Here is a 17143-nt window from a genome sequence, read left to right as displayed (position 1 = left end):
ACACACACACACACACACACACACACACACACACACACACACACACATATACACACACACACCCTGGAACACCACACATTTAAAAAGGTAAGAGAACATGAAATCACCAAAGAGAGACACCATACAATTAGGAAGAAAACAAAGGAAAAGCATGAACAGTCTATGCACAGTGACCCAAGATGAGACACTGCACGTACCCTGTCTGTGCTGTTGCTCCCAGTTTATTCTGTGATCAGGGAAAACACTCCCCCTCCCTCCCATTTGTAGGGTTTCCTCCTTCTTTTCTGAATGTATCAGAAGGGGAAATGGGAAGTTGTGTGATTTAATCTTTGCAACTTCCTGTCTTACTTTCAACCGCCGTCATTAAAGCACTCTTTCCTTCCCTCTGTCCCTTAACTATTCCTCCTGACAGGAGGTCTCTTAGTCAGGCTTTCTATGGTTGGGCCAGAACTGTTAACCAGATAACTGCTTATTCTTAGAAATGATCAGTTGGCTGTGCCCACACCAGGAGGCTCCTCCTCATTCCTGATGGTAACAGCCACCATCTTTGGTGGGTTTATCTAGCAGCCTGGTCATTTCTGTTTTAGAGAGGATATATCTCTCTCCAGTCATGCCCTCATGGGCACTCACCATCCCCACTTGGCCCGGTGCTTGAGTGAGGTGACTTGGTGGCATCATCCTTCTCAGGAAAGGCCCATGTGGAATCCTAGGGCTTGAGCTCTCAAGGCCAGCTCACCTCCCATTCTAAGCAAGTCAAGGCTGCCAGGCCTGCACATGAGAGGGAACAGGGAGCATCGCACACACAGAGACTCACGAGTGGTCTTCTCTCATCGGCCGTTTCTCCACACGCTGGAGTCACCTCCCAGTGCCGGCTTCTCAGGTTGCCACATGCTTGCAAAACACCCGAATATCTTCTAAAATGCAGCTACTGATTCAGAATATTGGGGGAGAGGGATGGGACCAATGATTCGGCAATACACTCCCGAGCACTGCAGATTTATAAGGCACAGTTGTGAGTCTCAAGATTCTAAATAGCCCAGGCTTTGGTGTGACAAGTTTAGTTGCCATGAGGAAACTGCACACTGTGGAAGAGGGAAATCCCTGACAGCAGCTATGAAAGTGTAGGGTGGAAGGTCAGTATCCGAGACCATGGAGGAGGGCATAAGGAACACTACTAATGGGACTGCAGTGAGGGAGAGAGATGGCACTCAGTGCCACCAGGGTGCAGAGGGGGACTGACAACAAAGGATGGAATCAAAGAATGAGATGTTGCTAAAAGGAAACACAATGTTGCTAAAAGGTGGGATCATAGCTAGATAGACCTCATGGTATTCTTGCTGAAAGGCCAGCCGGGGTGAGCAGACATTCTGTGCAGGGTGATGACCCATTCAGGTATCTAGGATGGTGTGACATCCAGGATGATGATCCAGATCCTGTTAAATGATCTGTGCTGAACCTGGGTAAGACAAGAAAGTGCACAGGGGGGCTGGAGGAGGTTTACAGCTAAGCGCAGGCTTGCCAGGAAGAGGATCTTCGTCATCATTCACCAGAGACGGTGAGAAAGAGCTGTGGATATGTGAATAGAGGTTTTCATTCAAGTGTACAGCATGAAGGATGAGCCAGCAGGCACACATCTCTTTTCCTCTCTGCGAACTCTCTCTGCCGGTTTCCTACCTTACTTTCGGATCCCAGATAAAACCTTCCACAGGGTGGAAGGCTTAACAAATGCCATTTTTCCACAATAGTTGACTTTTTTCTTTTAGAAATCAAGGTACCTCGTGTCACCCTTACACCAGGGGATGGGACCAATTTCCTCTTATATCCCTTAGAACACTGGGAATTGAAATGTGGCCCATAAATACACATTTTCTGAGAGTTGGTCACAAATTAACAAAATAAATTAGTCCTTAAACCTAATCTCGTGGAACTGACAGACTGTGAAGTTATGAAGCTATGGATCCCCAAATCACAGGTCACGAGGAGTAACCCAGAAAGTCTATGTCGGGTGACTAACTACAGCCCCTGTTCTCTGTGACCTGATGAAAGTTCTGTGTGCTCAGCTGTGTGCTGTGAAGGGAGGCCAGAAGAGAAGCGACATTTATCAGATGTTGTGGATCGAAAGCTCAGCTCTGACACGGGAAAGCTGCAGAGCTGTGCATTGCATCTGAGACAGCCCGGTTCTGTGCAATGGCTCAGGGTCAGGGTGAGCCCTCCCTGTCTGAAAAGATGACAGGTGTCCTTGTCTTTCGGTACCCATGGGCAAGGGAAGACATCACCAACATGAAAGCTTTCTGACACTGCCCTCTCCACCTCCCTCTGTCCCAGCATGCACTTGGCCTGTCCTAGCCTCTTCCAGTCCTGCTGCACCATTTGTTTAAAGCGCCATCAGGAACACCCAGTTTCAGCTTTGCAGGTTTCAGCTTTGAGGGACCTTTGATAGGGGACCCATTTTTTTCTTTTTCTCTTCAAATAATTTCCAAAATTTATTTAATCGAAATAGATATATCACCAACATGTTTTCAGTATCTAAAGGTGAAGTATGTAGAGTTCCATTGCTCAGGCCTGTCCTCCACCTCACCCTGGGGACAGTTGCCAGTTTCCTGTACTTTAGTGTTTATTTTGTTGGTTTGTTTTTGAGAAGCACGAGTTTTGGCTTACAGCTGTAGAGGTGTGAGGGAGGACACAGCAAAGCTGATAAGTTCATGTCACGCAGGCCAGAAAGTAGAGAGAGGAGGATGCGGGTCCCTCGCTGCCTTTTTCGTTTTCTCTATTCTATTCTGTCTGAGTCACCAGCCTATGGGATGACGCCTCCCATCTTCAGAGTGGAGCCATTTCTTCCTCAGTTAGTCAGAGAGGCTGAGGGATGAGAGGAAACAGAATGTATTCTATATGTAAGCATGGAATCATCTAAGGTAAGTTTAGTTAATAAAACACCCTTTCTTCATTTCAAGTGTTCATTATCCATGCACAATAGTGTCTCTTTTCTTCCCGTCTGTAGAGCAGTCTAATATAGAAATGAACCATAATGTATTTACCTTATTTTCCTCAGCAGGAAACCCGAATGTCCTCAGTTCTTTGCTGCTGTATTCTGTGCTGTAGTGAAGCCTCACGGACACAGCACTGCACATGTGTCCAGGTAAACCTCACGGACACAGCTCTGCACATCTGTACAAGTGGCCTTGGAGGAAATTTCTGAAGATTGGGTCACTGAATCGATCAGGTACAAACCCAGTCATCCTCTAAGAGGCACGAGCCCCAACAATGGACAGATTCTGTTTCCCTTCAGTCTAACACTCCGGAGCAGTGGGCCTCAGCTTATAGGTCATAGCCCCTGTGGGGGTTGCATACCAGATATTTTCATTACAATTCACAACAACACCAAAATTACAGTTATGAATTATCAACAGAATAATGGTTGGGGGTCAGCACAAGATGAATTAAAGGGTTGCTGCACTAGGAATGTGGAGAGCCACTACTCTAGATAATCACTGGTCTGAAAAGTGGGGGAAAAAAACCCTCAATGTATTGAAAATCTTTTATTCTGATCTAACACACCTGAAAAAGGCAAGCATCACAAAGTGCGTAGGACAGAGAGAAAGGATCTAGTGTCATTCTTATGGACCCAGATGTCTAGTTCCCCAACAGATTTGTTGAAGAGGCTACCTTTTCCTCTTTTCCACAAATGTGTATTTTCGCCCCAAATCTGGTGACTATAGGTCCATGGATTTCTCTCAGGATGCTCAGTTCTGTTCCGTTGATGGATGGGTTCGCTTTGGTGCCGGCACTGTGCTGTTTATTACCGTGGCTCTGTAGTATAACCTGACATCAGGTGCCACCTGCAGCCATGCTCTGACTGTTTGGGACTGCTTTGGTTGTCCATGGCCTTCTGAGCTTCAATTTGAGTTGTAAAGTTGTCGTTTCTATTTCCATGAAGAACTGCACTGGGATTTAGATGGGGGAGAGGGTTGCATTGAACCTGTAGATTCCTTTTGGTAAAATAGCCATTTTTACAATACTAATCCTTCCAGCACATGTGAATGGGAGGTTGTCTTATCTTCGTGTGTCTTCTTCAATGTCTTTCTTCAATTTTTTTTGTTCGTTTGTTTTTGCTTTGTTTTTTGAGACACGGTTTCTCTATGTAGCCCTGCCTGTTCTGGACTCGCTCTCTAGACCAAGTTGGCCTTGAACTAGCTGAGGTCCACATGCCCGTGCCTCTGGAGTGCTGGGATTACAGGCATGAGCTACTGCCACCAGTCTCTGCCTCTTTCTTCAGTTTTCATTGTATAGGTCTTTCATTTTGGTTAGGTTTATTCCGGGGCATACTTTGGCAGCTACTGTGAGTAGGATTGCTTTGCTGACTATGTGTGTGCGTGTTTGTGTCTTTGTTATGCAGGAAGGCTACTGAAGTTGATGTTAATTTTTCACCTGCCACTGGCAATGTCAGCACTGGGACTTTCCTGGGAGTTTCTATTACAAAAGTGGTCGTTGGGTGTGAAAGAGGTATTCATCCTCTTAGTAAGATCTTTGGCAGAGTAATTTTTTCATTCCAATAAAATTCGATCTATAAATTTCTTTTTTCCCTTTGGTGTGGTTTACACCTAAGAACTCTTCTACCTCAGTCCTAAGATTTACTTCCTCACTTCCCTAAAGGCATCATAGAAAATACTTTTTATACTTACTCTCATGATTCGTTTTGATATTGTATATGGGACTGTAGAGTGCATGTGTAGACAGGTCTGTGTGTTCGCCTGTGTGCTCAGGTGAACGCAAGTGTGTGCAAGTGTGCATAAGGCTGTGCCGTCTGTCTTCCTCCCTTCCCCCCGTGCTCTCGTCTTTGAACCAGTGCCTTTCCCAGGCTGGAGCTCAGCAATAGGGCAGGGCTGGCTGGCCAGTGGCCAGGTGTCCACCTGCTCTCCCCTGAGGACTGGGATTTTCTCCCGAGTGCAGGGCATCTGCGTGTGAGTAATCCTGGAAGTGCTCGAGCAAGCGCCTTGACCATGAAACAATCTCTCTAACGTCTCATTTTGAAGTAAGAAAATGTATTTTGAGGTTTACATTGATTTTTTTAAAATTTTTAATTACACTTTATTCACTTTGTATTCTCCCATAACCTCCCCTCCTCCCCTCCCGATCCCACCTCTTTCTTCACGCATGCCCCTCCCCAAGTCCATTGATAGGGGAGGTCCTCCTCTCCTTCCTTCTGATCTTAGTCTATCAGATCTCATCAGGACTGGCTGCATTGTCATCTTCTGTGGCCTGGTAAGGCTGTTCCTTACTCAAGGGCAGGTGATCAAAGAGCAGGCCAATCAGATGATTTTAAAGTATTTTTACTAATTCCGTGAGAATTTCATGCGATACACTTTGATACTAACCCCGGGTCCACTCACACCTCCCTAGTCCTCCCAACAACTCCTTAAAACAAAACAAAACAAAAACAAAAAAAACCACAAAACCTATTGACTCCAATTTGTACTGATCATATGTGAACACACACACCTGTGCTTGTATGCCACACTCACAAACACACATATAAGTGCACACACATGCTTACACACATGCACACCTGCACATACGCACACACACATACCCAAATGTCCACACACATGCATGCGCAGACACATGCACAGACATACTCACACATGAACATATTCACACACCCATGCATGCACAAGCAAACACTTGCACACCAGCACTCACACACCTACGTCTTTTTACTGTGTCACTGGACATCATTTTAGAGACAAGACTCCCTATGTTTGAGAATATTTTACTGGGATTCTAAGAGGATATTTTTTTTAAACAATAGAGCAATTTAAGAATCTTCATATACCTTGTGCTAACTCTTTCAATCCAGGAATGGCATGTTTCTTCGTTTATTTATATCTTCCTGTATATGTTTGAATCTTTAGCATTTAGACTGTCCGTAGAGCAGAGAGAGCAGACACCCTTGCCCCTGACTCAAGAGAGCATGCTATCTTTTTTTTCCATGAGTTAGCTAACATCGTGTGCGTGTGTGCATGTGGCGTGCGGATGGCAGAGGACAACTTGTGGAAGCTGGTCCTCTCGTTCCACCGTGCGGATTCGGTGGAGGACTGGACTCGGGTTGTCAGGCAGGGTGGCAAACGCCCTTGCCTGTCGAGCCATCTCACTAGACCCGGGGGGTTTGTCTTTCAGGCTCATTCTCTGGGGTCCAGAAGGCAGTTACTTCGTGAAACACACGGACCCAGGGCAGCTGGCAGGTGAGCGCCCTGGCATGTGTGAGACAGCCTCCATCCCTCCGGGGCCACAGTGAGCTTGTGGGTAATCCCCTTTGACCTACATGGTGGTGTGTGTTAGTCCTGATTAGTTAATGGGGCTTTAATGAGACACTTGGAGATGCAGAGGCATTTGGGAAGAAGCCACAGGGCCATCGCCCTTGTTACTGTGCGGTTGGCTTTCACGCCTCACAGCAGCTTATAGGAAACCCTTCCTGGAGAGGTCAAGCAAGCTGACACGTTCATCTTCAGGCTTTGAAGGAAATGCATTTAGGGTATTTATATAATTCCTGTCTCATTTTGGCAGTCTAATTTTTCTCTTCTGGATTTTTATCTGCATTTCTAATCACAATGATGAATTTAATCTCTTCTTTCATATGTGTACACCCCATTCAGTGTTATAGAGCCTGGAAACTGTCAACTAAAGAGCTCCTAATTAAATCAAAGCCATTTCCATCTCTGGTTTTGTTTTTACCAAAAAAAAAAATCAACAACAAAAATGTTTCCTGTCTTTAGTACAAGCCTCAAGGCACCTGACAGCACATTGCTGAGACTTTACCAGGCCAACCAGGTGAATGGAAGGGTTCTTCTTTCAGCCAAAGGACCTCAGCTGTAAAGCCATGCACAGATCCACCCCAGGCTGCTTTTGAGACGATCAGGAGCAGCAAAGCTGGCTCATGTTTCTGCCTAAACTCATATTAGTCTTATATTCAATTATTGTGTAAAGTTTTCTTCAGCATGATTCACTCCAGGCAACGAGGCCCTTCTGCATTAGAAACAGGCCAGCTCTGCGAGTGATTAGACAGTTTCCTAGAGTCTAATTCTGTGCAAATTGCTCTAGCACAGGCTTTGACTTCAAAGCACAACACTGATGGTTAAGAGGGAAAAATTATTCCCTTATGATTAAAAAGAAAACGGTTTATTTTACACAGACTCGGAGCATCACCCGATCCAGGAAACTTTCCTCTTTCCATTCTCCCTCTCTTCCCTTAAAGAGGTTGGCCTCTTCACTCTCCCCAGCAGGATTCAGGCGGGTGGCCCTTCCCTGTGACCGACTGGCCCTTGCCCACAAGTCTTCGAACCTGTGAGGGATGTACCTGACTGCACAGCTATGTGTGCATTTCGGCTCAGTTGTCACTCATAAGAAGTCTTTGCTGATGAAGGGAAGTGTGCACTGATTCTCATTCTGGTCCAGTTTCTCCCCTCCTTTGAGGGCAGAGGGGCAGCCCTACTGCCAATCACTGTCCCAGAAGGAAGGCCAAAGAAACAGTTTAGCTACACCCAAACACCCAGTCTAGCTTGTGAAAAGTGTTTGTTGGCAAACCAACAAGGAGCTTCACAGAACCAAGAAGGGCAGCCACTGCCCAGGAGCCGGTGCCAGGGCCACTTCTGGATGCAAAGTACCTAAGTGGGGGCAGCAGCAAGAAGGGCATGCCGTTGTTTTTCCTCAACTCTGGCCTTGAGTTCTGTCTCCCAAGAGTTGCCATTTCCAAGAGGCCACTCTCCGGGAGAAAGTCTAGGCTTGGCCACAGGAGTCAGGTGACCCAGAGGAGTCAACACAGCAGACACAGTCAGTGGCAGGAACTCCTTTTTCTCTCTGTGTTACTGATCTGGTGAGAAGTGGACAGCAGACCATGCAGAGCCAGTGGGGAAGGGGCGAGGTGTGAGACCTCCAGACCAGTAGAGGGTGTTGCAGCATGGTCTGTAGCTCTGAAGCAGCTGGACCTTGTTTGATGGGCTGATCCTGGGCCTAGGGTCAGGGAAGCGAGGGCACCAGAGCTCCGCTAGCTGGTGTGCAGAGCCTTGATCTCAGGGCCTCTGATGGAAGCACCTCAACACTTCTCATCCTCTGCAGAATCAGCAAAGGGCGCAGCACCATGTGCGCTGGAAAACGCCACTGAACCGCACCTGGGAAGGCACAGAAGAGCACATACAGTCCATGCACAAGTCCCAAGAGAAGATTCTTAACTTTGCCTTCACCCGTTGATCACTCTTCAGACAGGAGCTTTTTCATTCTCAGTTTCTGCTTTCCCTGGACCCTCATTCAATACCTCTTTACTGTCTGAGAGTTAAGCTTGGATTCAGCCTTTAGTCTTCTGATGAGAGCAACCAGAGAGTTAGCTGGTGACCCCACTCCCCTCAGACACAGCAATACCCCACACATGGCTGTCGCCGCTCAAGCTTGGAGTTCTCATCTTCTCTTCCAGGCAGTTTATTAAAGTATCATCCGACAAATACAGGCCCTCTCCTGAGGCAGGGACACTGCAAAAACATCTCTTTGAACACTGACAAAGGGGATGCCTGCTACTTTATATCCCACAGTCATTAAACACCAATTTTCTTCAAAGAACAGTGGAACACCAGTGAGCTGGGGGTGGTAGCGCAAGCCTGTAATTCTAGCATTTGGGCAGTGCAGGCAGGAGGGAACAGGTGTTCAAGCTCCGCCTCTCTGACATAATAAGTTCAAAGCCAGCCTGGGCTGCACTAAATTAAAACAAAACAAAAAACAAAATTAAAATGTAAAAGCAAAAACTCCCCGTTAGAAACCAAAACAAGATTAATAAAAGCAAAATGGTGGAGCCTGTAAGGTGACCTCGGAGCTGATAGCACTGTCATGAAGTAAATGCATACAGGCTCCTGTGATCTGTTTGCACACAGTGTTTTACAGCTGGGTAGCCAGTGACATCACGCTGCAACCAAAAATTAGCCAGGGTATTTATAACATTTTTAAATGAAATTTATTTATTAAAAACAACTGTTGCATACAGTTCTTGTTGGGATGGATGGTACAAAAATATCATAGTCTCAGAATTAAGATCAGGAAGAGTGGGTGAAGAGTTGAATCTATTTAAATAGAGAGTAAAAACTGATTGGCCTGAGGTCCCTGGCTCTTCTGTGACACTAGCCCGTTTCTCCTAGGTCCTCATAACAACTGAAAAACAAGAGCGTTGTACAGCAAAGAAAGGTCTGAGAGGGTGAAAAGAGGACAGATCCTTGGGATCTGAAGAACAAGCAGCCAGTCTCTGGGGCTCCCTCAGTGCTCCCCAACTCTAAGTGGCAGGGAAGCTGTAGAAGCTTCCACCTGTCCACACAGTAACCACGGCCAAGCCACTCTTCACAGGCCAAAGGTCTGGGAAGGCAACAATACCCACTGCTTTCTAGTGAAAACCACACAAATGAAACCCACTCAGGACTCTCTCTCAGGTGCCAGTGGGGTTTGGAGGGAATTTACTTCATGAATCCTGACTCTATGCAAACGAGGTGGTATGCTCTGATTCTTCGGTGGGCTCTGTAGGACTGAGCACGGACTACCCATCCGCCTGCTGCCTGGAACGACATGGTGCTGATATAATTGCTAAGTCCTCAAACGTTCTCTCACCTGCAGCTTAGTGGGACTGAAGATTCCCAAATCCTTGGTCAGGGCGGTGTTCAGTGGCATTTTTTTCCATTGGGAAGATGAGCCTCCACTGTCACCCACAACAATGGTGTGATAGCTAAGTCCCTAGGAAAGACTAATTCTGTTTAGTTTCACTCTATTCCTGTAGCGGGATCCACAGGTAAATCTCTGTGAGCATCTGTTTCCGGCCTCCAACAACACCCACTTGTGGAGCCCAGGGATAGTGGAGCCTGCAACTAACCTGACTTCAACCAGACAGAAGAATGTGGTGGGCTGCAGGTGGTGTCTCCCTCACCCTACCAGCCCAGCTCAGTAAGGACCAGCACCTCTGCCCCTGCCTGGAGTCTTCAGGACTGAGTGAGCACAACAGAGAATTGCCACTTGCTCTCAACAGGAAGCTGCGGTTCTGTGCTCACCTTTCAGCAGCAAAACAGCGGGAGTCAAACCTCCGCCATTTCCCTTCCTGTCAGCTCTGAAGCCAAAACAGACGAGATTTTGGAACTCCAAGACAAGACTGTGTGGTGGACTAAGGCCACACATTGAGAACGTGTCTGGGAATGCTGAAATCCCATCTAGCAAGTCTGAATCCACGTTCCACTTTCAACACTGTGCTGGCAGCAGCCAGTCCTGTTACACTTCAACAGTGGTAGTGCCTGCCCCGAGATGAAGATTGAATAGGATACTGGGTAGATAAACATACAAGATATCTGTGATGGAGTAAAAAGCAAACAGACCTACCAAGAATCAGGGAGGTCACCACACAAGTGATGGAAGACAAATCAGTCCATGGTTGCTCACAATGAAATGAAGCCAATGGTGAATTCTCTAAAAGGACTGTAAAGATGTCATTACAAACGCCTATCAAAATGGATTATAAATTCTCTTGAACTGATAAAAATACTTCTCAGTAAAAACTTAGATAAAAAAGAAGTTATAAAAGAAAAAGGAATTCATGGGAATTACAGTTCAAAACAAAGTAATTGGGAAGAAAAGAGAGCCCTGCTCTAGACTGGTTACTTATAGAGTGAGATGCCACGGCCATAGCCTAACAGAAGTAGAGAGCACAGCAGACTTCCCTCAGATGGAATGAGGCTAAAAATGCAATATGGTTTAAAATGTCTCCTATTTAATGAAAGACTTCCATCCACTGATCCAAGAGGTTATTAGAACTGCAAAATAAATAAATAAATAAAGAAAGAAAGAAAGAAAGAAAGAAAGAAAGAAAGAAAGAAAGCCATTTTTTTTAAAGTGCACAAAACACATTTAATTAGAAAGCAAAGACAGAAAAAAAAAAAAAGAAAGAAAGCAAAGACAAAGAAGAAACCTTGAAAGCAGCCAGAGGGAAATGACAGGTGGCTTTCAGGGGACGGGTAACATGAATGATACTCAAGCTCCCATTTGAAACAACATGGTAATTTGCCTAGGTTTACAAACTGAGAAGTGAAAAGAAATGGTTAACTCTGTAGTTATGCATCTAGTAAAAATATTCTTCAGGGATAAAGGATAAATGAAGGCATCCCCTACCACAGGAAAACAGGAAATGTATTGTTAGCCCCACAAAGTGTGGCTGGAGGGGGCTTTCTTAGCAGAGAATCCAGACCCCTCAGAAAAGAAAGACAAGCATAGAATATGTGAGAATACAGAGAGAGATGCGATAGTCTATTTTGATTATTTTCTTAACTCACACGTGGTAGTCAAAGCAAACTTACACACCATCTGCTATGGTGTTTAATGTTTACAGAGAAAAACTCAAAATAAGTGCGCTTTAAAGTGGGGGGGAGGTATATGATGCTTAAGGAAAATAGGGTTTTACCTTCATTCCACATGATGACTATGAGAAGGTCCATGGGAACAGAGCATTCACTAAAAATAGCATAAAAGCGATACATTCAAAAGGATGCACACCAATCAAAAATAATGTGGGAAATACATTTAAGAAACGTGGGAAGGCAGGTAAAAGAAACATGGTGAAGAAATGTGTAGGATAAAACTGAGCAAATGATAAAAAGAAGAATTAAGCTCTAACTTCCCAAATTACTCTAAATATAATGAATTACACAGGCCACTTGAAAACACACAACAATAGAATGTAGAAATACGCTATCAATAGGATATGCTATCTTAAAACAAATATTTTAGAGTATCTGCTCTTATGTTGAGGTCGTGAATTTGGGGTTGTTTTGTACAGGGTGAAAGATACAGATTTAGTTTCATTTATCTACATATTGCTATCCAGATTTTCCAGAACCATTTGCTGAAGGTGTTGTCTTTTCTTTAATGTGTGTTTTCGCCATTGTTATCAAATATCAGGTGGTTGCAGCTGTGTGGACTCAGGTCTGGGTCGTCCATCTACTATGTCTGTTTCCATGTCTGTGCCATGCTGTTTTTGTTACTATGGCTCTGTGGTATAACTTGTCATCGGAAGTGGTCATGCCTCCCGTCATACTGTGTTTGGTCAGGATCACTCTTACTCTGCTTAGTCTTTTCTGATTCCACATGATTTTCAGATTCTTTTCTCTTTATGTGAAGAATGGCCATGGAATTTTGATTGGGATTGCATTAAGTCTCTGCATATTGCTTTGGTAAGAGGGACATTTTCACAATTATTACTTCTTTCAATCTATGGGCACAAAAGATCTTTCTATCTAACTTCTGGCATCTTTGTCAATTGTTTTGGTGAATAACGTCATTTTAGAAGTTTTGGCTGGTTAGTTTTTTGTTTTTGTTTTTAATTGACTTTGTATAAACTGGAGTTGCCTGTCTTAATTGAGGGATTGTCTCCATCAGATTGTCTGTAGGCGTTGTTTATGGGCATTTTCCTGATTGATGGTTGATGTAAGAGGCCCCGCTCAGTATTAGTGGTGGTACCTTTGGGCAAGCAGTCCTGGCGTATGTAGGCTGAGGAAGCCGCGGAGAACAAGCCAGTAAGCAGTGTTCCCCATGGCTTCTGCTTCAGTTCCTGGCTTCGGGTTCCTGCTTGAGTTCCTGCTCTTCCCTCAATGATGGACTGTGGCTGAAACATGCAAGCTGAATAAATCCTCTCCTCCCTCAAATGCTTTTGGTTGCAGTGTATCCCACAGCAGTAGAAAGACTGGCTGGGAGAAGGTCTTTCATTTCCTTGCTTAGGTTCATTCTTTAAGTATTTTTCTTTGTATCGTTATCGTGAATGGGATTAGGTCCCTGATTGCTGTTTCAGAATGTTTGGCACTGGCATACAGAAAGGCTACTGACTTGTGTTGATTCTGTATCCTGTCACTTTTCTGAAAGCATCGAGTAGCTGTAACAGCATTTGATGGCATCTTCTGGGCTTGATTATGCAAAGAATTACATGTGCAGTTAGGGTGCACTGGCCTCTCCCCCAGCTGTATCCTTTTATTTCCATCTCTTACCTTGAAATGATACTCAATCTTGACAAGTTTTTTTTTCCCAGTAAACCAGGAGTAAATAAGGGCTTTCTCAATTAAAAGCATCTACAAAAACCTACAGCCAAAATCATATTTAAAAGTTTAAAACGCTCCCAGGCAAAGATGCCATTTCTTACCACATTCCAGCACAGTCCTGAAGCTCTGGCCAACGTTTATGGCAAGAAAAGCCAAGTATGTAACAATAGGAAAGCAAGAGCAGAATTATTTCATTTGTGGTTGATAGAATTCCTTGTGTTGAAAAATGCATCAGAACCTAAATTAACTGAGAAGCACAAGTCAGTAAGCCATGGAAGAGTAATGTAAAAAGTGCTGTGCTACTTACAGTCTAGTCTAAATCATGAGATAGGCACGTATATAATAGAATATCTGTGCACACTGAAAATTACAATTACAATTTAAATAAACTGAGCATGGTGGCACACACCTTTCATCCTGGTACTCAGGAGGCAGAGGCAGGCAGATCTTGGAGTTCAAGGTCAGCTTGGTCTACAAAGCGAATTCCTGAGCAGCTGCAGGGCTACACAGAGAAACCCTGAATCAAATCACAGGCAAACAAAAGGCATAAACAATTATACTAGCTCATCATGTTTGAAGATTGCATGATCAAATATGCTAGATCTAACATTCCAATGCCCCCTGCCCCCCTGGTAATCTCCAGGTATAATGTAAAGTTTTATGAAAAGACAGATGACAGAAGACCTAAAAAAAATCTTGAAAACCAAGATATTTTTGTTTTTTATTTTGTTTTGGTTTGGTTTTTCTCGAGACAGGGTTTCTCTGTGTGGCCTTGGCTGTCCTGGAATCACTCTGTAGACTGCCTGCCTCTGACCCCCTGAGTGCTGGGATTACAGGTGTACGTCCCCATGCTGTGCTCCAAGATAATATATTAAAGGTAGTTCTTACCAAATTAATTCCAAACACAGTGCTCTAGCAACAGAATGCTGCAGAAGAGCCAGAGGGATAGTAAAATTAGCCAGTGGAGTAGGGAACCACATAAATTCACACAACTGATTTTTAGCAAAATCTATGGCAGGGAAGGGAAGTAAATGTTCAGCAAATGGTGCTAGAGCAGTGGAACAATGCAGGCAAAAAAAGGAAGTGTCAGCCTTGTACAAAGGTGGAATACAGATGGCCCTGGGGGGTGCCTGCCTGCCTTCTGGAAGTCAGAAGTCAATGCCAAAGCACAATGTCTTTACATTGAATTAAGAAATATAAGCGATTAAAAGAGAATTTAAAGCATATAAAAGGATATTGTAGGTTATATGGAAATAGTATGTAATTTGCCATTTTATATAAAAGGCTTGAGATTTGAATATTTGGTATTGGATATGGTCTCTAGACCTTTTAGAAAGAATTAAATGAGAAGCCGACAGTTGAAAACTATGTAAGTGATATGTAGAATTTAATGTATTCAAAGGCAGAATAAACGCAGGCATACCCTTTGGAAAATAGAGTCAGTTCAAAATTCTAGCTATATTGGAGAAAGAGAGAGAAAGAAGAGGGAGAGGGAGAGAAGAAGAGAAAAAGGAGAGAGAAGGAGAGAAAAAGGGAGAGGGGATTTTGTTTGGAAAACAGTAAAGCTAGACTAACTGGAAATGCAAATCCCGAAGAAGTTCCAGTGATAGTAAAATTCCTCAAAGAAGAAACAATTAGGTCAACAGCCAACTTCTCATCAGAGATGATGGAAGCCAGATGGCAGTAGAATGACATCTTTGAAGTGATGAAAATGGGAACTGCTGACTAGGATTCTCCACGTAGTGGAAGTGTCCTTTGGACAGAGCTGGAAAGGAGGGCCGTGAATATTTTCTCCACAAAGATCTAAGGAGTGCTTGGGGTGGTAGATATGGTAAGCATTCCAAGTTGATGAGAGCGTGTCCTAGAGACAACCCCAAACCCTGTCATACTCCACGAAGACGCACAATTATAGTGCAAACCAAACAATGAAGTCAGATGTTTGCAAAGAAACAAAAGTAAAATTTGTTTTTAGCTGACATTTATCATAAGACACACTAAAAAGAGTTGTTTTTTTTTTTTCAGGGAACTATAAAATATGCTCAGAGGAGGGAATAAAGAACAGAAAAAGAAAATAGACATAAATATTAATTAAACAAGACAAAGCATATTGCATGAATTTCTCAAGGAATAAATAAAAAAAATTATATAAAAAGACAAAGACACAGCCCTCGTGTGTTGCTGTTATAGTCAAGTGCATGATGGTCACATTTTAAAAGAATAGGAGGTAATTTTTTTAGGTAGTCAAAATCAGTTCACATTACTAAGTAATAACTAGTAGCTCAGAAAAAATAATGTAATTTATGTTTCATCTAGAGGATGACAATTTCAACAAAAGAAGATGTAAACAGCTCTAACAGATTTAGAAGAAAAATACCTTTTCATCCAAAAGAAGTCAAAGGAATCATGAAATAAAAACTGAGCAACAAAATTCAAGAATAAATTAGTAGGATGGGCATGGCGGCACATGCTTTTAATCCCAGCACTTGGAAAGCAGAGGCAGGCAGAGCTCGGTGTGTTCCAGGCCATCCTGGTCTACAAAGTGAGTCCAGAACAGCCAGGGCTCTGTTACACAGAGAAACACTGTCTCAAAAATAGGTAGATAGATAGATAGATAGATAGATAGATAGATAGATAGATAGTTAGAGGCTATAAACTCCAATATATTCACAACCACAGCGAATGAAAATCAACCAAGTGAAAACCTCAGGTTATCAGATGGAATAAAACTATAAAAGCATTCATACTCTGTGTGAATGCAAAAATGCATGGAGATGATTTTTAAACACTCATTCAATCATCAATTGGAAGGATGCATGCTGAGCCTCACTAATCTCAGATAAAGTGGGATGGAGTCTAGAAACAGTCCTAAGTATAAAGCACATTATTTCCTAGTGATAAACATGTCCATCTACTTGGAATATTCAAGGACTGTGAATCTGTAAGTGCTCAGCAGGAAGGCATCTGTGTGTAAGGAAAGTGGAGCCAATTCTACAGAGACAGACAACTGGAGAAACAGATAACAGAGCAGAAAACCCCAACAGTATGTTATCAGGACACAGCCGCTGTGCACGGAAAACTGGGCAGGAAATAACAGGAGACATTTTGCTCTCAATTTGAGTTTCTTCTCAAAATCTCACCAAAGTTTTTAAGAAAAGAATAAATATACCAAGTTCTAAAACATGTGATGGGAAGCTCCCAAATCAAGAAAGTGGACAACAGGTGATTAAGAAAACAGAGGAGGAAATGACGAGACACAGAAATCAATGACATGAGCTTCAATGACAAAAATGTAACGTAAATGTTGAGAAAACCATGGGAGCCAAGATGGCTCTCTGAACGGATGATGAAGACCCATCACCTGCTAGAGACAGTGAGGAAAGAAAAATGGAATTGCGTCAACACAAACAAAGTGGCATATATTCCATAGGAATTAACATGCTCTCACAAGCACACTAATGATAGTCTCACTCAGAGAGATGGAAAGATTTGGCTGCAACGGACAAATTTCTCAAAAATCACGAGTTGCCAAATCTGACCCAAGTAGTAGAAAAATCTAAATAAAAATTTCTTTCTAAGATAGATTAAACACTTCCTTCTCAGAAAAACAACTTCGGGTCCAGATGCCTTCACTAGTGACTCTTCCCAAACACTTAAGGAAGAAATAATGTGGACCTCAACGAGAAAAGATGGTGCATGCCCAGGCTGATTCTTGGAGGAGGGTGATTGCATGCTGATGCCAGAACCTGGCAAGAATACTGTGAGAAAGAATATTACACTCCAGTTTCTCTCATGAACATTGTATAAAAATCTTGAAGCACTTGTGAATCAATTGCTGTGTGAGTGGATTAATGTTCAGAGAGTGGGGGTAATCCACCACATTAACAGAAGGGGGAGGAAGTAAAACATGTATTTGTTGAAAAGAATAAAGCAGAAAGTCTAACAGCCATCATGGAAAATTTCTCCCAGCAAACTAGAAATCGAGGAGTGCTTTATTTAATCTGAAAGAGGCCTCCTTGGAGCTTTGTAGTAAATACCATATTTAACAGTAAAAT

The sequence above is a fragment of the Psammomys obesus genome, unplaced genomic scaffold (genome assembly GCF_907164565.1).
Source record: "Psammomys obesus unplaced genomic scaffold, mPsaObe1.curated_primary_1811, whole genome shotgun sequence".
NCBI lineage: Eukaryota > Metazoa > Chordata > Mammalia > Rodentia > Muridae > Psammomys > Psammomys obesus.
Note: the sequence above shows the minus strand (reverse complement) of the source record.